This window comes from Triplophysa dalaica, chromosome 20 (assembly GCF_015846415.1).
Source record: "Triplophysa dalaica isolate WHDGS20190420 chromosome 20, ASM1584641v1, whole genome shotgun sequence".
In the NCBI taxonomy this organism is placed as follows: Eukaryota; Metazoa; Chordata; class Actinopteri; order Cypriniformes; family Nemacheilidae; genus Triplophysa; species Triplophysa dalaica.
Genome location: NC_079561.1, coordinates 8212232 through 8236402, shown reverse-complemented (window position 1 = coordinate 8236402; position 24171 = coordinate 8212232). Strand labels below are relative to the sequence as shown.

At 37.4% G+C, this 24171-nt stretch overlaps 1 protein-coding gene across 6 annotated transcripts in view; it reads right to left on the bottom strand.

Annotated features, from left to right (window-relative positions):
• sulf2b (sulfatase 2b) overlaps positions 1-24171 on the bottom strand; it is a 124418-nt gene that overhangs the window by 27951 nt on the left and 72296 nt on the right. The window contains exon 1 of one of the 6 annotated variants that reach the window (XM_056732779.1): positions 159-406. The exons of the other annotated variants lie outside the window; for them this stretch is intronic. The gene's annotated coding sequence lies outside the window, so the exon portion shown is untranslated. Of the gene's footprint in view, positions 1-158; positions 407-24171 lie in introns of those variants that run through there. 6 annotated transcript variants of the gene reach the window in all.

Below are 24171 nucleotides of genomic sequence, written 5' to 3'. Positions count from 1 at the left end.
GGGTTAATGTTCAGTTCCACAGAGGTACAAACTTTCAGGAAAACACCACACATCCGTCTATGCTTTACTGTTTCATCCATTAAAATCTCTTTCACTCCAGCATGTTATCGCTGCCATCCCTCTCTTCTGCTTTCAAACATCTCTTTCATTCTCAGTACCTCATGGTGTTGATGTCAGATTGGTCTCGCTCCGAGCGGCTGCTCATCCCACTTCGAAAGTAAAAATATCCAGTCATGGAGTGTGAGGGCTACGGGAGCATCTTAATACGATCCTTGATAACAAGATACCGCGGTAACACTCCTCTCTTCTCTCACACACCGCACTCGCTCATCTGGCTCGGTAGGTCACTGCGTTGTAGCAATATCCCTCTTTCTCTCTCTCTCCCTCGCGCTCGCTCTCACGACTGCGCTCACTCATGTGCGCTCTTCTCTCTCCGCACTTCCCTTCTCCCCCCCACAGCTCTCTCTCTCTTTCTCCCTCCTGCTATAATTCCATTCTCACTCGTCTGTTCTCCCTCATCCACTCTCTCAGGATTGATGTGTTGTAACCTTGAGCCCTATTGGTTTCAATTTATTACCCCCCTCTCCCCCCCCCACAATCTCCAGTAAGGGTTAACGGAGCATCGGGCTATAACAAAACTGAGGGCGAGGGTCCCATCTGCGTCCCATTTATGCTCCGCCAACCCTGGTGCTTGGCATACGGGCAAATTCATTTACATTATATTAACAAGCACCAGGGGCGGATTGGGACTTAAAGTCGGCCCTGGCATTCTTGACCAAGAGCGGCTCGCCATGAGTTCAGTCTAACAGGGGGGATAGGGGGGTAGTGGGTGTCATTCTGATTTGTGTTTCTAATACGTCCGTCTGTCTGCATTTGCGTTTAAATTTAGATGCATTACAGCAATAGCCGACGTTTCATTTGCGGCTGATCTGCGGTTATATTTATATACCAAATGATGTCTGCGTGCAAACTGCATGCAAATGGATGTGTTTTGTGTTTTCAGTACAGATTTGTCATGGATTAAAAAAAAGGCAATTTTTGATGTATCAAAATTAATTATTTGCACTAAATCATCAAGCATTTATTATGTATTTGGGTATAGTTGATGCAATAGGTACTTTCTTTATAAACATCAGAAGTTTAAGATACAGTAAATGTTCTGCAGGGTTTCTTGAATTTGAAATAGGTACAAAAAGGAGTGTTCCGTACGACAATGCAGGACACATAAACCTACCAAAAATATTTCATGTTACCTATCAATCACATACTACAGGATAAACACTGCTTTTCTTATCAGGAGATGAATGTGTGTTGTACAGTAGGTTGTGTAAAAGACAATAGAACAAGATAAAACCCGGATATCAGACGATAGACGAAAACTGGCTGTGATTCAATTCCCCCAAATACATACACAACTGATGAAAGGCCCTTCAGACATCTCTCTCTGACCGTAAAGCCAACTGGAATTTTCAACTTTTCGGTATTCAATCCTATTTCCAATAAACTGTTCTGCAGCGAATTTCCTGAGAAACGTCACACTTCCCGCTGTGAGTTTAACAGACCGTGTCTTTGTTATTGTCAAAGAGACAGGACGAGAAAAAAGAAACGAGACCGTCAAATTGTCTGGCTCTTTTTAATTAACTTTGTCCATTTGGTCTTCTTATCATGTTACATTAAGAGCTGCCACCCAGACCGAATGAGAAGCTGCTTATGAATAACATGTGGCTGCTTAATAAACGGAACAAAAGACAACACCACAGAATCTTCTTTCATATACTGTGGCAGAAAGACAGCTGGAATAATTATTAAATTATTAAATCACAAATAAAGTGTATTTGTTTATTTATTTCCAAACAGCTCAAAAATGAGTCATAGCTGTCCACTGCAATAGAAGATAATGGTGATATTAAAGGATGTTTGGTGCATTCTTATTTTTAAAACAGCAAAATACAGTTTTTATTGTATGGTGTATTATTGTCATATATACAGGTATATACCTCTTATATACCAGTATATATATATATATATATATATATATATATATATATATTCATATTTATAACAATAACAATCTATGGCTTGGTAAACTGCACTTTTGTTGCCCCATTGACAAAAAGCTCCCTCATTATAATTTGCTCTGGAATGTGTGTTGCAAAAGCATTGTTAAATAAATAAATGTAAATTTATAACCATAACTATACATTATAGTAAAACAATATATTTAATATACACATTTATATGAACCTAGTCATTTTTTTATAGTTTCATCGGACACACACACTGTTAATTTCCGGTCTGTATTTAATGATCGGTCTGGCAAGTGTCTAATAATACAAATATTAATCTTAATATAACTATTAATATATATTTTATTTTTGCTTGTTATCAGAAGTAATCTACAGGGATACTATTCATGCCGACGTGTACCAGAAGTTAAGTTTGGGCCAAAGATACGTGCACGCGCAGTAATGTTTGTTTATATTGTTGCTTTGAAACTGTCTATAGACAGACATAATATAATCTGCATGTATCGTTCTACATGAACAGATTATGTCAAGTGAAGTAAATATCAACAGATGCTGAGAACGTATGGACAAAGATGTTAATATTAACATGATGCGTCACTCCCATTGAATTGAATGGGGAGGAACGCAACGCTCAATATGGTTCCCCTAGTGAAGCTTTGCACATGCGTAGTATCTACAGCAATATGACAAATAATGTTTTTAAGCGCAATTTGATCATAGGAAGGAGTTTGGGTCATAGGATGGTACAGTTTTCTTCATTTTGAAATGTTGTTTTCAAATATGTCGTTTAATTAGGATTTTTGCCGGCGATTGTAGAAATATCAGTATTCCCATTCCCAATTAAGTAATAACTGCCCTAACTGCAAAGATGGCCGCCGAGTGGCATGGCTTCCCTAAACGGACTTTGGTATTGAGTAGTGAACACAGCTCATGACATTCTGTTTAAGGTCAGTTACATAAAATTATAGTAAAGGGTCAAAAATGGTTATAATAATAAATAATACAATTTAAAAAGTCTAAAACCTTTAACTAAACATTAATCAATGACCAAGATATCCAATAAAACACAGTACAATAGTACAATAAATTTAGTAAATAAAAATTCAGCAATGAATCAATGTATTCTCAGGGTGACATTCATTAATAGCAATGCTTCTTGTACATATCAGTACAACAGCACGATCTGCTCTGTCAAGACTTGAGCCAAACAGCACGCAGTGACAGCAAGAGCTATTTCAGTTCAGCACCAAATCTGCGTGACGAGCATGTGGATGTCTTGTATTTAATAAGGGCTTTAATAAAGAGTTCTTAATCCTTCTTCATTAATGTCTGCTAGCCTCTAATTACACCTGCTAATTAGAATTCATCTCTCGCTCATTCTCTGTCCTGTACTGCATTACTGCCCCACCGTACATCTCTGCTTCTTACGTCACTTATGACACAAAACACCATAAAAATCTCAGATTTAAGAAAATTGTACTACATTGGAATTGTACTGTACGTGCCATACAGTACACTTGACATATTAGCATACAACTAGCAATGTACAGTAATCTTATATTTACATTTCCCTTAATGATGTGAATTATGAGACTGGGAGCATTGAAAAGCATGTAACGTTGTTTAATGGACACAATATGCTTTGTCTTTGCTGGATCTGTGTAGGACAAATATCATCCAGTAAAGAAAACTACAAACTACTGCTGTGATGATGCTGTGGAGAGTAGTTGAAGCTGATAAAGCCGAAAAGGCAAATTCTAAGCTTTACATGGAACAAACTTAATTGGATAAGGCATGTTGTAGGCGTGTTTCCGGCCCGTTTTGTATGCAGTTTTGCTATATCCACTCACATTAATAATAGTTTCGATATATTTACAGTAGATATAAAAACACTGTTTTTACTGTATGCTGTAAAAAAAATCCAATAAAAACAGATAAAGTCCTGGAAGAAAATTACAAGTATATTTTCCTTTATTTTACGGACATTTCCATTAATGCTAAAATGTAATTGAATCCAGTGCAAAATCTAAAATACATATAAAACAACTGTAGAAATGAATATGGAAAATTTCTCCATATTAATACAGTGTATTGTACCCTAATTTAACGGATTTTGTGTACGTTTTTTGGTGACGTTAAATTTTGAAGAATAATTATAAAAGAACTACCTTTTTTATATTTTTACATAACTTTCCAAAATAAGTTGAGAAACGTATTATTATAAGATACTATTATATAAGAGTTTGATATATTGCTCAAATTCAACCGATGAACATAATTTTCAATCATTGTAACAGGTCAAAATTTCCTGTATAAAACTGTGTTTTCCCCTTCAGCCAATTAATAATTCCATTATAAAAAGAGAACAGACGATTAAACGACATAAAGATTATATACACACAGTAATTCATTTCATTTCAGGAAGGCTGAACAGGCGTTAAGAATAATAACTAGTCTGTAATGAGTTTTATTTTCGAGCAAAAATTAACTTTAATAAAGCATGTTCAAGTGTTTGCTACACAAGCAAAATAAATAAAACAAAATCGTTTTTTTGAGTACGACAGAAAGAAAAAATAACAGTAGATATTTTATTAAATCATGCAATCAAACGTTAAAGCAGTGTTGAAAACAACAGCGTGTGCCCATGAACCCCCGCCAACCTATTTTTGCAATTGATCATATTTTCACTTGTGTGTGTGTGCAGACTCATCGAGTATGAACACCGGCTCTGTGCCAAGGCTGCTAATTAATTTGCACATTAACCAAATGTGTGTAATTGCTTATGTGTGAGCCTGTGTTTGCAAGAAAGAATACATGTTCATCCATTTTGACCATTTGGAAAAAACATGCACCACACAAGTACGTCTCTTTAATCTCTCTAAATGTCTTCAGTGTGATTCTTGTTAAACACATGTCATGCTCTAGTTTATATTATTCAGTGTTGTTTATCATTCACAGATCACCGGGCACCATGTCAGATGATGAAAGCGACCTAAATCATTTGACACTTTTTAATCCAAAACTATTTACAAAATACTTTACAGCAACAATTCCCCTGGGGTAACCTTGGGTGAAGTGTTTTGTGCTGGGATACAATGATGACAGCCGATGAATCAAGCCGCCAATTGGATTCAAACCAGCAATCTTTTGGTTACAAGCCCAGATGTAACCAAATCCATCTAACCGTTGGACTACACAACCCCCTTAACCTCTAGATTCAACAACTGATAATAAACCCAAACAAATACAAACAAACAGAAACATTTTAGAAATATTTCACTGTGGATTTCTGCAGGACTGTAACTTCTGTGAGTATACCCCTAAGGTCATGTTGCCTTGACTTGTGTTTACTTTAAACCATCAAAACTGTGCAGTCTTTTTGGAAAGGCCTGCGGTGTTTATCGACCGAATCATCAGAGTGTTTGCATCCAGCCTGAGGCGTGTTGTTATCAGGAGCAAATTGGTCTCTGACAATACTACACGAATGCAGAATGACCGGGCCCAGTCAAGGGCTAAGACACAGACGGTCGGGTCATCCACAGCGCAAATATGACTTTCTGCAGGCCATTCTGGGATCATATCAGAATATGAGAATCTGTGCATAAGAGTTTGTAGTGTAACTGCCGAACAGCATTGCTGCTGGTGTCTATTATTTTAATTAATTTTAATTAAATTTAATTTATACAGCACTTTTTACAATGTGCAAGGTTCCGAAGCAGCTTTACAGGAGAAGATCAGAAATAATCATTAAGTTCAGCCCAAGAACATGATCATGCGCAGTAAAGTTTGTTTTTATTGTCACTTTGAAACAGTCTATTTCTTAATGTATATTATGAGGATAAACGTTAAGTGTTTGTGGCGGATATCTGTTAGACAACACTGACAACTGGACTGCAGATACCGATTCTGAGGTTCTAAACACATTTAAATTCTGCTCACTCTTATTGGATATTCAGGTTGTGTCCTGCAAAGCTCTAAATGCTAAAGTTTCTTCTTTCGTTATTTACTTCCTGAAGAAACTTCGTATCTTTAAGCAGGCCAGTAGAGCAATACACTTCAACCCAAGAGTTGAGACTTGAACACAACCCAATCGATTTCACCCAGTGTGCTAAAGTTTCTATCTGCTCTTTAGGGAGAGAGAGGACGCCATCCGCCCCCAAAAAAGCTTCAGTGGCCTAGCACGGTAATAAAAAGCTCTCCATAAACCTGACGGGCCAACGCTCGAACCGACTGCCACGAACTCCTGAGCTAACATTTGTTTTAGGATTTCCATTGGGGCCAGGCTACTTTCATGTTCTCATTTCACACTGCCTCCTCACCCGTGGCTATAGAGCTCGCCTCATCTCGCCTGGTGGAATATTAATAGAGAGGGTAGAAGGTAGGGGAAAAAACGTACTAAGTCACTTTCCTTTTTCGTTTCTGCGGGGAACGAAGAGAGCGGGACGCCCACAGAATACAGATGCCCTAATTTGACCCTGTGATTGTGTATGCATGTAAAATGAAGAAAAAAACCCTGGTGAGAGGAAAGTAAAGAAGAAAATAGACAAGGATATTTTTTATATGTTCAACAGAACATGGATTCAGGAATATCTGAGCTGAAACGTTTATGACAGTGATGTCCTTTCCATCTGTTTTCTTTTCACGTCGCCCTTACGGATATTCTCACGTACGCCTGCAATGCCACGTTTGAACAAGCAACACAAGCCTAAAGCCTTCTGGGTAAATCAGACCGCTGAAACACCCCAATCTACATTTCAGCTCCAATCCCTCCTGAGATCTATTCAGTTCGGTGACACAAAACACTTTCAGATTCAAATCGCTCCATGACAAGCCATTAAGGTTAACAATAACCACCCCACCCTCCTTTTCTCCTTCTAATAGCAGATGAATCATTATACTGTAAATCGGCAAAAGTGTCAAAGGAGAGAGAAAGGAGGTCCTGGTGGATATTGTGTACTTGTCTCCTATTTGGATCACATTAAGTAAGCGCACTCCGCAGGACTGCAGTTATGACAGACACACTGTTGCGGGATAATAGAGCTTAATAATAATAAACCAGACTATGACATCAATTCAGATTTGAATAGATCTCTCAGCTAGATATTTTAAAACAAGCAATAAAAATTTTTTTTAACAGTTTTGTGGTGGTGTTTACTCGTGTAAAAGTCATGTGGGTGGTTGTCATGGTGTGGCTAATGTGTTTTGCTAATGTGTTTTGAGTGTTCTAACTGTCTGGCTGTGCTGTTGTTGGGGTGTTGTGGGCGGTTGCTACAGGCCATTGCTAGTCCCTGTGATATCTCGGTCTTCAGATATGCCAGCTACACCGTCCTCCAGGCAAAAATTGAACGTCAGATCACTTTAGAGAAGTAACAACACACCTCTGTTCAGCGAGCCACATGATTTAAGGATCATTCTTGCTGACGTTTAATACTTAAAGGTATAGTTCACTCAAAACTACAAATTGTAATAGTAATTACTCTTAATACTCTTAGCACCACAACTTTACAGTAAGGTTGTATTTGTGAAACATTAGTTAATGCGTTAGTTAACCTAAACTAACAATGAACAATAATTCTACAGCATTTATTAAGCTACTTCATGTAAATTTCAACATTTACTGCATTTTTTAATCAAAAGTTAACATTAGTTAATGCACAGTGAGATAACTTGATAAGTTGTATTGGCATTATGTATCATCAACAAAGATTAATAAATGTTCGAAAACTATTGCTCATTGTTAGTTCATGGTAGCCAATGCATTAACTAATATTAACAAATATAACCTTATTTTAAAGTGTCAACCAAATTTCATTATAGACCTGTCTGTCACAATAAGAAAGAATATACCGGCATTGACAAAAAGTGCTCGATTTCATGTTAAAACTATATGATAATAAATGAAGAGTTTATTTGCAAAAAAAAAATTCAAATCAAAACCATATTTTATTGTGTTACCTGTGGTGTTTTTTTGAGGAACCCACATAACATAGAATATATAATAACAAAGAAATTATAAATTGAAACTGAAATGAACTCTTCATATTTAAATAACTCAGTTGCAGTTTGATTTGACCAATAGCATCATTTATTTATGTAATTTCAATAGATGCTTCAATAATATTGTAACAGTAAATTCTTTTGGCAACAATTATTGTCAGATATTGTGACAGCCCTATTGTAAACAATAACTGTTTACAGTATACACTCCTGTGTGTGAGTCTCAAAACACTCAATAAATTGATCTGCATAGGCCATGTTGAATTCATGTGCACTTCTGCTCAGCAATGTGGTCAACACACACGCACACGCACACACTGGGCCCCCTGTTCCCCCCTGACATGAAACATGCTCATTATCATGCACACACTACCAGTTCAGACAGAACTCCAGTACTTCCAGAAGCATTTCTATGGCAACATCAAATGTCTGTTTGAACAACTACTCTCTCTCTCTCTCTCTCTCTCTCTCACACACACTGTGATGGACATAATCACTATGGTCTCATGCACAGCCAGAAGCACAGAAGGGTGAATGTGGTGTTTCTTTACATTCTTAACCTCTATCCACACATATTTCTGTAAGAGATGGACGGAGTGTGTGTACTCGTGCGTCACAGTACATTATCTCTAGGCCTCTCAAAGCTCTCGCCGATCCATCCTTCCACCGTCTCTACATTATTTTAGTTTGACCCTGAATCTTCATCCATCCCTCACTTCCCCAGTGCCTCTCTCCTTCATAATCCTGCAGGCTCGACGTTTTCTATCATCCATACCAAATATACTTGATCTATCTCTACTCTACTGGGAAAAACTGAAAAAACACAGACACTGGACGCCATCCACTAAGTGTCCAACCACAGGTATTTATTGTCTTCCTATATGATCCAATATAAGTTTATTTATTTATTTATCATTGCACATTTTAAACTACATTTTAAAAACAACCTCCCTGGGTTGTTTGAGGCCATTAGTTACAAGGTCATTGTTTTCGGGCGGATCTATGTGCTCCCTGAGATCACTAAAACCACATAAAGATCTTGAGACATGAGTTTGTGTCTTTAACACACATGCATCCACTCAAATCCTCATACAGTAATGTGCTGTTGTCCACATGTGGAGGAGACTCTTCTATTCATCTGACCATGTGAGTGTGTTTTCACCAGTGCTCTTTCTTCTACATGTGTGCGGGTAAAAGGAAAGAGTGAAAGCAACAGTCCTTTATGAATACATAAAGATCACGAGAAGATCAAAGGAGAGGACACAGTAAGTCGGCTTGCGGATGCTACGTTAAACAGATGAAAGCTCGACTCGTTGTCATCCATCCTGTCTATTTTCGCTCATCCGAACCTGACTGCGTCCAGTTCGTCCTTTCGCCCACTGATAAAAGGCCCAAGCACAGCTCTTCTCTCACTTTAGATCATTATCTCCAGATTCACGTCATTAAAATGAACCACACAACCGTGAATAGGGCTACGCCAGAATGCAGATAAAACAACATTTTTACTTAATATGAGGAAATATGAGTGGTGCTTGGCAGTGCATTAGTTGGATCTATGTGATGGGGTGTTGTGGGTGGTTTTCTGAGTGTTGATATGTGGTTGCTAAGGTGGTTTTCAGATAGATAGCATGTGCTTATTCCAAACAAACAACACGATATTCAATGTATTATTCATTGCATAGCACAAACAGGGTTAGGGGTTTGTTTCAGCAAATATCACAAACAATTTTATATGAATATATATAATAATTTACTTGAATTAGTTAACATAAAATAAACATGAATAATTTCATATATACTCTGTATAAACATTTAGAATAAAAAAACATGATTATTGATTATGTTTAAATATAAATAAATGTGTATAAACAAAACAAAATATATATAGTCTATATAATAAAAAGTTAAATAAATGCTTGGAATAAATGGAATAACATATTGTAATATTTCACAATATTTATCACTACTGCACCATGGTATCACCACTGTTGTTTTTTAAAGATAAGGAATCACTTTAAAAAGTAATTCAGTGGCTTCGTAAATATCACAAAAATATTGTAAAAATAGATGTATTAAACTAATCAACTCTTTTAAAATCATTAAGTGTTTTTTTATGAGACATATGAAATCATTGATAAAAACAACAGTTAATTTACCTAAAATGTACATATATTATTTGAGTTTATTTACTGAAAAGAATATGTATTTAACTAAAATTATATTTTTAATATTCACTTAATATTGTTGGCGAAATATAAAATAAATATTTGAAATACTTTTCATTAATTTCACATCTTAAAAAAATAAATAAATGATTGAGTAATTCACAGTTAAGCTCTTTAGAGTGCACATTGTATTTTACATACTAATTTATACTATTGGTAGTACAATTTATTTACCATAAAACTGTGCAACACAATATGAAACAACATATTGCAGGCAATATAATAGCTTGTACATTCACCGTGACTTTATTGCGACCATGCTGAAAACCACATACGATATATCAGTAAAATGACTTCAATCTGCTAAAAGCATCACATAACAATATCCTGTATGCTGTGCTGGTGGTAGCGGCGACACTAAATGTGTATGTCCACATCTGTCAGCAGTTTTCCAGTAACCTGTAAATCTCTCAGTGATGAACCCCAACATTAAAAAGAAAGCCGTTTAATAAGTGAGAAATGTGTGGCTCGTGAATTACTGTGGCAGGTTGGAGGAATTAAACACATCTGGCTCTGGAAGATCAGTGATGCGTGTTTGGCAGATGAGATGCCCATATGGGCTGAAGTTCTGAGCCAGACACGTCCATGTGGTTTAAGTTTAGTGGTTCTGTTTCAGAGGGTTTTAGAGGGACAGACACAGAGAAGAGGAGTAAGGGGTCTGGCAGGTTTTTGTGTAATCCTTCACAGCGAATTGGCTGTTATTTCCAATTTGTCTTGCTATTTCACAGTTTGATGTTAAACACGTACCTCGTCCTATTTTTAGGAGAGAGGTGGCCGACATGAGCTTGTGTGTGTGTGTGTGGGATGTTAAGTGTCTGTCACACATCATTAATCACTGCGAGTGTGTTTTCCCTGTGAATAAGCATGTGACGAGCGCTGACCGCAGGACACACCTCAGATATGACACCATTTCACAAACATTCACTTTCACTGAGAGCTGAGATGGGTAATCACAGATAGAAAGATGGACTTAGAAATGAAGATGGAAAGTAAGGATACAAACACAAGGAAGATTTTTGATTTCCTTAATATGTACGACAAACCAAACAACATGCGACAATGTGACGCTTACAATGAAAGTCTATGGGGCAGCATTCCATTCCATTCCATTTTCTCCGCTTATCCGAACTACCTCTGGTCACGGGGAGCCTGCACCTATCTCAGGAGTCATCGGGCATCAAGGCAGGATACACCCTGGATGGAGTGCCAACCCATCGCAGGGTGTGGCAGCATATGAGATGATAAAAATGTTAATAAAAATTAGCAATTCGGCACATATGTGACCCTTGACAACAAAACCAGTCTTATGGGTCAATTTTTGAAAGCTGAATAACTAAGCTTTCTATTGATGTATGAGTTGTTATGTATAGGACAATATATGGCGGAGACACAGACGTTTATAAATCTGGAATCTGAGGGTGCTAAAAAATCTAAACATTGAGAAAATCGCCTTTAAAGTTGTCCATCAGAGGAGCTGTAGCAGGCCATCCACTCACAAAAATAAAGTTTTTAAGTATTTAGGGTAGAAAATTTACAAAATATCTTTTTGGAACATGATCTTTAATTAATATCCTAATGATTTTGGGCATACAATGAAAATGTATCATTTTGACCCATACATGTATTTTTTGGCTTTTCCTAAAAATGTTCCCGTGCTTCTCAAGACTGATTTTGTGATCCAGGGTCACATATACTGTTTTTGCTGTACTATGAGGATGAGAAAATTTTATTTTTGGAATGAACAAACATTAAAACACATTCATGCAACACACACAAACACCCAGGTGCACATTTGACATTGCAGAAAGCCACACTGTCATTCTTTCTCTCATTCTGGCCTCAGGACTTTCTTTCCTTTGTTTTCTTTCTTTCTTAAAAGAGAATGTGTTACCAAGGATCTAAGACACTACACGCCCATGGCCCTGATATGAAAAAAGAGGTCTTGGTACACACCATTTTCTCCAAGCACACACACACATAACTTCTAAATCGATTATGCTTTTTGCTCTATCTCTCCGTGATTCGAAATGACAGATGCCCTTTGCTGAAGGCTCACGAAGACGAGGGTTCCTACACCGGAGGAGCAGATGCCTGAGAGAATCAAAGTGCCCTGCGCTCTGACATCTTGCCCTGCATCTCCCCTCTCTCTCAGACTTCTGTCACCTCCTCTACACCTCTCTCACTCCATCAAGTCTATTTCAGCTCTCACAAGGGAGTAGATGTTAGCTTATGTAAGGTGTGTCATTTTTGAAGAGACAAATAGCGACAGGTAATTCTCAAAAGAATAGTAATAGTATCTACTGCGAAACGTGAATCATTTTTTCTTTTGTGTTTCTGTGCCATTCAACATTTTAAATAAGTTGCATCTGGATGTGTGAAACTTGACGTTTCAATAAGCTCTTCATGTGAATTTTGCGCTCTGGTTGAATTTTTTTACTTGTGCCAAAGATGTGATTGAGCTGAATATTGTACGTTCGAGGTAACTGTGTTGCCCAATTCGCATAATTTGCAGTGTTACATTGTCTTTGTATATAATCTACTTTTACAAATACTTAAATTAGCTTTTTTTATATGCACACTTAAGTATATTGCAGCATTAGAATAAGTCCATTTTCAAACTTTAGTATTGTGACGTATTTCTGACTTAAATGTAATAATGAATGAGAACTGAATCATTGGACATTTTTAGATTTTGATGACAGATTGTGAAGATTATTCATTACTTGTGGATTGAATTGGACAGGTGATTTTTCCCCTAATAGCTTGTTGTAAATACTGTATGTAAATAGGGTCAATTTTGATTTCACGTGGATTTTAAAGATGACACTGAGGTTCAGCTAATATTTCAATACTCAAAAAAGTTTGCTTTCTGCTGAATTTGATTTTGTCAACCTCAAAACATAATTTCTTCCTGTTGTATAAGCTGTTGTACTGGGTAGTTGACACATATACAGTGCATGTGGTCTTTGGTGTGATATTGCAAAAACTGTTACTAAAATATTATTTTTTATTATTAATATTTATATCTAAAATAGCATACAAGAGATTTATCTTCATTGTTAGTTTTTTCTACATTTTTATCACACCACATTTTGACACATTTATGGTTTATTTGTCAACTTCCCATATACAGTTGCGTAATGGCTGGAGTGTTGCGCACGGAGCATCAGACAAGATTAGCGTTATTCAGCGAGAACAACAAGCCTCTATTCCTTGTATCTCTCTTATTTAATGTGTATGTGTGTGCTTGTAAGTGTGTTTGTGCTCTGAGGCAGCAGCAGTGGGATTTTGTTACATCACCAAAGGAGCAGTCAATCACTCTTGAGATGTGTGATTAAAAGGACACTCGCCCACAACGCTGCTTTAGACTGTATGTGTGTGTGTTAATGTGTATGTGCATTTTGTGTCTGGGTGTTGTGTTGTGCGTTGAGAGCAGGGTGAGAATGAGTGAAACGTGTGCATGTGTGGTTGAAGATGTGAGAATCGGACTGGATGGATGTGATGGAGGGCACAAAGCCTCCCAAGACTGCTATCCACGCCAGTCTTCACTATCAACCAAAATTTGGGAGAATGCTGATTTTTTATGCTTTAATAAACGAAATGTCTTATCTGGTGTTATTTCTATCACTAGGGCTATTTTCTAAAGTTTGGCTACTGCACTGCAGTGTGGTTCTTGCACACATGCATTCGCTAGCTACTCTTTATGAATCATGTTCACAGAATATTAAATTAATAAAATGGATATTTTCAGTTGGGTTTTTATAACAAATGAAATGCATTAAATATGTTTATCACATTTATTAAAATACAGACCATCTATCTATTTGATATTATAGATTCATTTTCTTCTGTGTGATTTATAAAGATGTGCCAGAATCATAACAGCATGCATACACTCACACACCATTGAAACAAACATTAATAATACACTGAAACAGAGACAATGTTTAGCATATATTTCATACTTGTTGAGCTTTTATGACAATTAAATTCAGCCATACAAAGAGTGCCAATTATTTCTCCATTATTTCATTCTCAATCAATTATTTGTAGCATTCAGTTGTAAGCAGCTATATTCATGAAGCATTGTACATACATAAAACGTACCATTTACAATTTAACTGCTGTCGTATATTTGCATTTTAGATTTTGCACAAAGAAGCAAACATCTATATGAATATCCATAAATATCAACGTGTCGTCGCTTCAAGACGCATTTTACACTACGTAGAGCTTCCTGTCAACAACCTCACCGCCTGTCTGTTCAAGAGAGGAAAGAAGTGAAAACCCCCTCTCACAAATGATCATTTTTTCCACTATGCCATAAACAGATTAGCAGCTCCTCATGACAGACCGCAGTCTGGAGTGTCTTGTATTCCACACACTGCCTTTCCATCCAAATTCAATTTAGTGCAGTAGCATTTACTTACACCTGTACAGTCAAGACTTCAGGCTTGATTTAGTAAGAATAAGCTGTTCTCACATTGTGCAGGGACACAAGTCACATTTCAGAGCGGAAGAAAATATTTTTCTATCACTGTAATTAAATGAATATAGAAAGCAGGCAAAACATGCATTTAAAACGGTAAAAAGATGCATTTTGTCATAACTTTCTCATCTTTACGTTGCAAACAGTCTGTGAGATTTAAAAGAGTAGTTCACTTTAAAATAAGCCCCCATTTACTTTCGATACAAGGAATAGAAATGACTAAGGAAGGTCAATGGGGAGTTATTTGAACAACTCCTTTAAACTTATTCCTCACACAAAGCTATCGTATGACTTTTAAAGACTACTTTAAAAAAAATATATGACATTTTGGTCTTGTTCTCATTTATTTTTGTGTTCCACTGTCCTTTTAAATGCTTACTGTTTATCAAATTCCTTTAAAAGTGATAGTTTACTTAAAAAAAAATATCATCATCAAAATATCATTTCCAAACCTGTATGATTTTCCTTCTTCTGCAGAACACAAATTATATTTTGAAAAAACGATGATAACCAAACAACATTTCCTTCCATTTTATGGACCCAAAGCCTCTGAGACATTTCTCTAAATATATTCTCTTTTGTTTAACACGACATGGGTGCATAAATGAAGGATTTGTATTTTTGTATTATCCCTTTAAATGTTTACTGTTCACCAAAGCAACTGTAAAGACTCATATCTCATATATACTGCATGGAAATATAGATTTGACATGCTGTTATAAATCCCTCTCTCTCTATCTCCCTGTCATGGGATCCTGTGAAGGGATTTCATTACAGACCGACCGTTGAAGCTGTGTCTCTCTCATCGTCAGCTGTCAAACTCAATCACATTCACACATCTCTCTCTCTCTCTCTCTGCATCTGCGTGTGTGCGTTATAATGATGTGCCACACTCCTATTCGTGTCTCAGCGAGAAGCTGTAGAGAAAACTAATTACAATACACTCTATGTTCTCTTCAATCACTAAAGTGTGAAATATTAATCCAACCGTGGCACAAAGAACCTTTCATTTTATAATTTCTGTATATTTCACTGGTTCTCTCACACTCAGAGCATGCTAATAAAAAGGTCTCAAAGGTTTTGAAGCAGGACTGGATCGGTCAAGTAAAGCAAGTGTCCAAGGACTGCGTGGAGAGCAAGAGCCCCCAGTTACTAATTTTAGTCATTTGGGACAGTTTGCACCAGCTGGATGTAAAAAGGATGGGTGTGCCCTATGCCTTATGAATAAAATGTACACCTGTTACACCATTTAAAACTATGACTAGACACAGATGCATTCATTGAACATAAATAAGCTTTTCATTGGTATATGTTTTGTTAGAATAGGATACATGTTAAAAACTGGAATCTGAGGGTGCAAAAAAATGGAAAAACGGAAAACATAGCCCTTGAAGTTGTTAATCAGAGGTGCTGCAGCAGGCAATTGTTAAGAAGAAGAAGGTTTTGTCTCTATGGGGCGTACTGCTGTAATGATATTTTGGAGAGTAGATGAACCTAAAATCTGAAATTTTAAGCTTTACTGAGATACTAAACTTCAGTGTGTATGTAGTAGAGTAGGCGGTGCGAGACCGTGGTTCGAGTCCGGTGAGTAATTGTGAATTAGCGCCAGCTGTGCGCACACCGGGCTCGAATCACGTAGGAGATGGGAGCATAAAAGGAACGAGCGACCGGACCGTCGAAGAGAGAGGACCGGGCCCGAACTTATGTTATGTTTGTATTTATATTATGTTTTGTTCGCCGGCGGTCGTCCGTGAGGGGTCGCCGGCTGTTATATTACTTTATTAAATGTTTGCCGGTTCCCGCCTCCTTCCTTCCATTTTATTGAGATTTGTTACAGTGTAATTCTCAAAGATGGGCAGCATCGAGTGAAGTTCGTAGGTGTGTTTCCGGCCAATTTTGTTCGCCATTATGCTGCATCCACTCACAAATATTCTATACAAAATATCTTCATGGAACATGATCTTTCCTTAATATCCCAATGATTTTTGCCATAAAAGAAAAAATCATTTTGACCCTAAAAAAATACATTTGACAGATGATAACACTCGTGTTCTATGTGTAACTGTGTCAATAATAAGTTCAACAATACGTCAAATAATATGTCAATAATACGTTCAAATTTGTTTTGCTTATATGAAACAAATTAAGTTCTCTATACCTGTAATATACCCAGTTTCTTCTCCACAGAAACTAGTCAAGACTTTCCACGTTGCACCTACAGTGCCTTTGACTGGCCATAAGATTCAGTCTCAGACATGCCATACGTCTAGGTGCTTGGAACAGGTTTTAATTTTGCATATAAAGCACATTTAACACCCAACCTAAAACTAACTTACAACCTGGTGCACATCCAACTAGCACAGCAAGTCCCAACCTGAATGACTTGTCTACCAAAAGATGCACAAACTGCCAAATCTACCAGATCTCACTTGTTGCTTTGTAGGACGATGGATCAACCCCAAGGTTTGTTTAAAGGTAACAATACTGATGACTCTCTTTGTGGATTTCCAAGAGCTGGACAAAGTGACTTTAGTGTAATTTAAGCTTATAAAACAAAGTTTATGTTTGAAAATATGTTTCTAACCCATAACCCTACAGCGAGAAAACAGTCTTCGCTCAAGTTGTTCACTCATGTGTGGCGGTTTTATATGCCATAATAAATAGATAACTCATTGCCTTGTTTTTGTTTTGTAATTATATTCCCTCTAAACATAACATCTCATCACCCTCACATTAGATTTCATTAATCACAATATCAGGAGCTAGATGCTCATAGACTAACACACAGACACAAACCCACACATCGCTCATGCCCATAGATATATATACCTAGATGCCGAATTCAAGCGCTCCAGTCACGTAGGCATGTCCACCATCTTGGAACGGTCTACTGACGCCACTCACAGTTGACTAGAATGCCTTGGCACTGCATAAATTCCCGAAAAATGGGATAATCTTTCCTTGTTGTCATGTGTTAGTGTAGCAGATATAATGTTTGAGTTTGAAAAACAGTAAATATGCTTTCATAATCATAATGTCAGCTTGATTTCCATATGGCGGACGACCTACGTATAGGGGCACGTAGAAACAGACATTTATATACAGCAAACAGTAAACAGACTGATCGATACAAATATTTTAAAATGGCTGCATTTTTCGGAGAGGAAAGGGTTAAAATGAAGCGCGTGTGGAGCTAAATAAGATATTAGAGGATATAGTGGCAAAATATCATATACATAAATGTTCCTGAGAGCACGTGTGATGTGGTTCTCCATTGTGTAGACCCACGGCTCAATTTAAACAACCGAAATAGTCAAATGTTTTGAATGGTTTATTAGGCAATGTCTTAACAAAGCAAAGGTCTAGTTGGCAATTTAGCGGACATTACTAACTTCCCTTGTCAGAATATACATGCATGCCTTATTGATTATAGGACAATTTTGCATGTGATGGTTCACACAGTGAAAGAATGTTCAGATGTTTTGAAGATATTTGACAGTTTCACTTAGAACCAGCTAATCTGTTTTGATCAACAAGCTACATGCTTTTTGTTATTGAGCATATTGTTGAGAATTTAACCTAATCTTTTGCACACATGTGCCAAAACACATGCAATTTGCCTAAATTAATAAGAAATTCAGGTCTGATGTGAACAAGAAACTAACTGTTCAGAGTCCCAAACGTATTGTTTTGAGAGAAAAAAGCCAAAGCACTTGAGAAAAACTGTAATATTTATGTACTTTAATTTATCTTTAATATTTAGTTTCATATAAAAATCACAAACAATGTGCATGGAATTGGACCATTAGTCTAGAAAAAGCATGGTTACATTCAAGATCATCTGGAAATGTTATACATGCTATTTTAGGATATTGTTTTTATTGAACTATAATTTGAGACAGTAATCAGGAATCTGGCATACAGTATAGCATAGATAGCATTACAGGCTGGGATATAGCCACCGTCCACTAATGCATACTAAATGCGTCTGGGATGAAATTATTTATCTTTTGGTGAATATCTAAGCAGATCGTTCATATGAAAATTAGTCTTCATAATACGGCCTAAATTGAAGGTAAATTAATGCAGAGAATTAATGCACGGGTTAACAGCGATGATTAATGCGGCCTCTCTGTCCCTTGGGCTATTGATGAAATCATTACTTATATGGTGGGCCATGAATCTGAGAGTAGAGGCTATAGGGTGAACACTTCCGCCATTACCCACCTATTCATCATCTCTAATCTGTCCCTTATAGTCACATGGAGCGGTGTGTGTGTGGTAGCGTTGGTAAAATTGTCTAGTCTCCAGAGACTCTGTGAAATGCCAGTAAATGACAGACAGGATTATGATGTATAGAGAGAAAATGTCAGCAGGAACACACCGTGAGTAATAATACAACTGTGTATCGGAAAGAAAGGGAGAAAGGAATTGAAGAATGCAAGAAAATGAACAAGGGCGTTAAAAACAACTGCATGAAGGAACACATGGATAAAATAATACAAAAATAATGAATTATCAAATAAACACATTAAGAAACTATTGAAAGAATTCAATAAAAAATTGAATGAACGGAAAGTGATGAAACACTAAACGAACAAACGAAAGGAAATTCTCCCATTTGTTGTGAGAAAGGAAGATACGAATCTTACACCTAAACATCTGTTAACATTAGTATGTGACTGGACTAACATCAATTTACAATTAGCAATATCATTTTTCACCTTGGCTGATGATAAAGTGGGACGGCTGGTAAGCGTATTTGGTGTGCTGTCCCAAGGAGGGAGCTTCGATCTCAGAGCACCTGCCCCTTGACCAGGGAGAGGGTCCGGAGTGGGCCCGTACCCAGGGCTTATCCCCGGTGCTGAGGTGGAACAAAGATTAAAGGTGAGGAGTGGGGATGGAGGAGTGATGTCGAGAGATTATCGAGAGAATCAAGTACTGCTTTGTGCTTTGGTATTTATAATGCTGGATATCTGATTACTGTGATTGAAAGCCAACCAGTTTATTATCTGCACATGTTCCTCTCGAACTTTTTTAATAAAACATAATTTAGTGTCCATACAATATTCATGTAAGCTATGCTGCTAAGGTTAAAATTTACAACATTTGATTTTAATAATGTATTAACAAATGCTTAAATTAACATGAACTTATATTAATAAATGCTGTAGAATTTTGGTGTACATTGTTAGTTCAGGTTAGCTAATGGATTAAGTCCCCCCGTCGTCGATAATTTTATCTCTTAAAACTTATCTTTGACCATCAAAATTACACATTTAAACGTTTGTTCTTGTGAAAATATTTGTTCCAGTCTTTAAATAGCCTGAATGTAACTCAACACCTCAGCTTCATTAAGTATTGGCAGAGACATGAATATGTAAATAAGCTCCGCCTCCACTAAATCACACTCGGCAGTTTAGACACTGCTGAAACTGAAACTGAGAGCAAACACAACAGTGTAGCGATTGTTTTAGCCCAAATCTGTGTGCCATCTTTGCATATTTATGCTTCAAACTGCTGCTCCACAGCGATTAAATGAGTTGATGTGATTGGTTACAGGTCTATGACGTCATTAACTGTTTCAAACGGCATTTTTAATCTTTGGTAAACTGCAGTTTTATGAAGAAAATCCTGAGCAATGGTTTAAAAAGATAAATTTGCACATGGTTTGTCTTACTGGACATTAAAACACCACATACACATCATTAAAAACTTGATTTTCACCACAGGGGGTCTTTACCAATGTTAACAAATAGAACCTCATTGTAAAGTGTTCCCGGCAAATAAAGTTCCCTAAATAGCACAGTTCTATGACACATAAACCTCTACTGCAGATGAATCATGTCTTTAACTACAGCAATCGAGTACACTAACAAACACACACACCTCAGCAAAATTTCTCTTCCTACCCATTTGTACCTCCCACCATCAACCTGCCATCCTCCTCACGACGACACCGGGGAAATGATACAGCATAAACGTTTCATCTTCATCAAGTCGCTTAAACACTTTCACAAACTCAGCAAAATACCCCCTCAGTCCTTGAATCTGTGAAAAACTGCGAAATTCAAACCAGCACACTCGATGACCTCTCTCTCTGCTTCTGCACTGATGCTGGATCAGTCAATACAGCCGTTTAAACAAGGAGTAATTGGCCCTCCAGGGTGCTATCAGACACATAGAGACTGTGCTTAGCTGTAATTTTGTCTGCGCTGTGACTCATGACGGTGCGCAGCTGACCTGGGGTCAGTGCACCGGCGTGTAGCCAAATACAATGCAGCACAAACTGGAATTAAAGACATGATCTGGAAACAGTGGTACTGCTAACAGGTGGGCAGCTCAGAGCTGACACATTCAGCAGCTTACTGACAGCAATAAATGCAATATTTAATGTAAATGAAGAATTAAGAGATTCACTGCAAGCGTAAAAGTGATAATTCATTAGCTGTGTGTGAAATCCGGAAATAAAAATGACACGCATCTGTCGGTTTGCATAATGTAAGACCAAAGGCTGTATAAAACATGGACGTAGTGTCCGTGACGTCACCCGTAGGTTTCTGAGTAGCCTTTTTTAAGCTTAAAGTGGCCAGAGCCGGCCGTCGCCATCTTAGCTGAGGGTCATTCCCGGATAATGGAAAATGAAGAGGCGGGATGTGGTTTGAGCTGAGGCTCCTGGTTTGCTGAAACTGCTTGTCACTCAAGTGGCAAAGCACCTGATTTGAAGAACATTAAGGCTTAGTATAAGTTAAAGGGGCCGTTATAAAAATTCATCCGCCTCACAGTGGTCATTAAGGGTCAAAGTAGCTGTATAGACCAAAATCCTTTCTGTACATATGTTTTTTTCTGCTGTAAAGTTGCTAATTTTAACATGGGCTCAATGATATTCTGCTCTGTTTTGGAGCCAGTCTGACAGTGAGTGACATCTGTGTTGACTTCACGATTGAGATCAGAAAGTTTGCCGCTTGTGTAAAACCCATTACAGGCTATAAACTTCTCCACAATCAAAACAGTTGGTATATGTTGTTAGATGGATGTTTTTAACTCAATGTTTAGATCAACACTGCATGCGTTTGTTGATACACAGAAACCATTATACTTCTTAAAGGTTGGTCTAACATTTACGAATTAGGCAGACGCTTATCAAAGCAATAACATTGCATTATACTATATATTGTTTCTTTATATTTGCAATCCCCTGGGATCCCTAGGCCTTGCCATTGTTAGCGTCATGCTCTAACCACTGAGCCACAAGAAAGCTCTTTTATCTCTCCTTAAGAGTTTCATTTGTTCATTCTCATGTTTTTAAAACGTGTATATGACTTTTCCCTTTGTAGAACTAACAAAAATATATTTTGACTTTTGTGTCCATAGAATGCAGGTCAGTGGGGGCTAGTGTTGTCTGGTTATCAATACAGGTTGGGAACGTCATGACATGAGACGTTTCCTCTAAAGGAGAAAATAGAAACAGGAAAGAAGGAGAGATTTGTTGACCTACATCTCTAAAAAATGTAAGAGTTCAGAAAATGTGTAATGTGTAACGGGAAGTATATAGTAAGTTAATGTAATGTAAGCTCATTTTAAAATCACACATATTGTACAGGTTCTATAGCATATCTGAATACAGTTTGACACACTCTTGAGATCTTTTTGGAAATTCTGATGGAAAAAATTTTAGGATAAAAATGAATATACTTCCAAAATGGTTCTATTTGCTCCGGATTTAAGGCCCATTCACACCAATAATGATTAACTATAGTGTCCACTCCAACGGATGATAACATTATGTTCTTAGCTTGTACACAGTGGTTTTAATGCATTAGTCCTTTAAGATTAAATGGATTTTGAAAAAAATCATTTTAAAAACTTTTTTTCAGAGCTACAGTTATCGTCCTTCGTTAATGTCAAAAGAGAAAAAAATTTTTTTACAGATATTACAAATTTATATTTTTCACCTGTAATACACATGGAACACCTCTAACCCTCACATTTTCAGATCAGAATTTACTCATTACAAAATTGCACATCCCACATTTTCCGTGTCCTGTAAGTATTCATGTGTAGCTATGTTCTGCCACGTGTGCTTCGTCCCTCACTTCAGGGTATGGATTTCACTTTAAACCCCTTCTCTACCGGGAGCGACAAATCACAGCAATTAGGCTGATCCGGACGAGGTTCTGCTATGCATTATTAATCAGCCTGCTCATTAGTGCTCCAGTAGCAGATCTTATATCAATATGCTAGCGCCAGAGCTTCTTAGCTTAGCGCTAGGTTTAGCACCGAGTTTTAAATGGAGATCTAGAGCCAAAAATGGTTAACCCTTCATCTTGGGCATATTTCCAGCAAGGACAAGCTGGGTGACGGGGATAAACCAGGGTAACTTGTGTTTTGTGAAATGTAAGCTTCAGCGCAAGTTCTGCCGGGAAGACTCAATCTGAAGTCACTTAGACCTAACCAATCATTTAACCAATCATCATCTAACACTTGAAATATACACGATCGCCAATCACCCTATGTTTGCGTTCGCAGTTGAAGCTGACGATATTCACCCTACCAGGATGGTCCGCGTCCATTAATCCCAGGGGGGTCTGCTGCGCCCCTGCCTTCATCATCAGGCAGGAAGTGCAGGATTTCGCGACTTTCGGGTTTTGAGCTAAGGACGAGGCCTACGCCAAAGAACTATATGTTACCATAGGTGCACCTTATGCCAATCATTGTCTTATAAATGTTTGTCACATATTCTTGCCTCCCGAGTACTTCTGGTAGAACTTGATGTATTCTGGAAATGTGTTTTAATATGTGTGCTCAGGAATTCGGCTGCTTTCCTAAGAAGCACTCTAGCATCTTCATAGAGCCACTGTGTGAAAAAGCTCAAAAGTGCAAAGCATGGAGGGAAACTACAAAGCATGCAGTACCTGAAGGCATTAGGTGAAGAACACTGCACAGCTTCACTGCTCAGGGCAGGCCAGCGACTCATGCAAAAGGCTACAAACACTCGATGATCCACCAAAACAACACTGACTTCCATTAACTTCCATTCAATGGACACAAAACCATTGAGACATTTCTCAAAATATCTTATTTTGTGTTCAACAGAAGAAACAACCATTTACATGTTTCAGGGTGAATAAATGATGACAATATTTTTCTGTGTTTATTTATTATTTCTGCTCAGTTACTAAGGCTATGTAATCTAAAAAAAAAACTAACCCTTTCTCTCAACAGGTAGTGGTCTAACTTTAGCTGAAACCACCTAATGTATTATGGCTCCTGTATGACATATCGATTGTTGCTCCCTAACTCTTTATAAGTCGCTTTGGATAGAAGCGTCTGCTAAATGACTAAATGTAAATGATCAATATAATTACAATCTATGCACATATCTCTCTAAAGGAAAGCTTCGTCAGAATAAACATCCATCCATCCATCCATC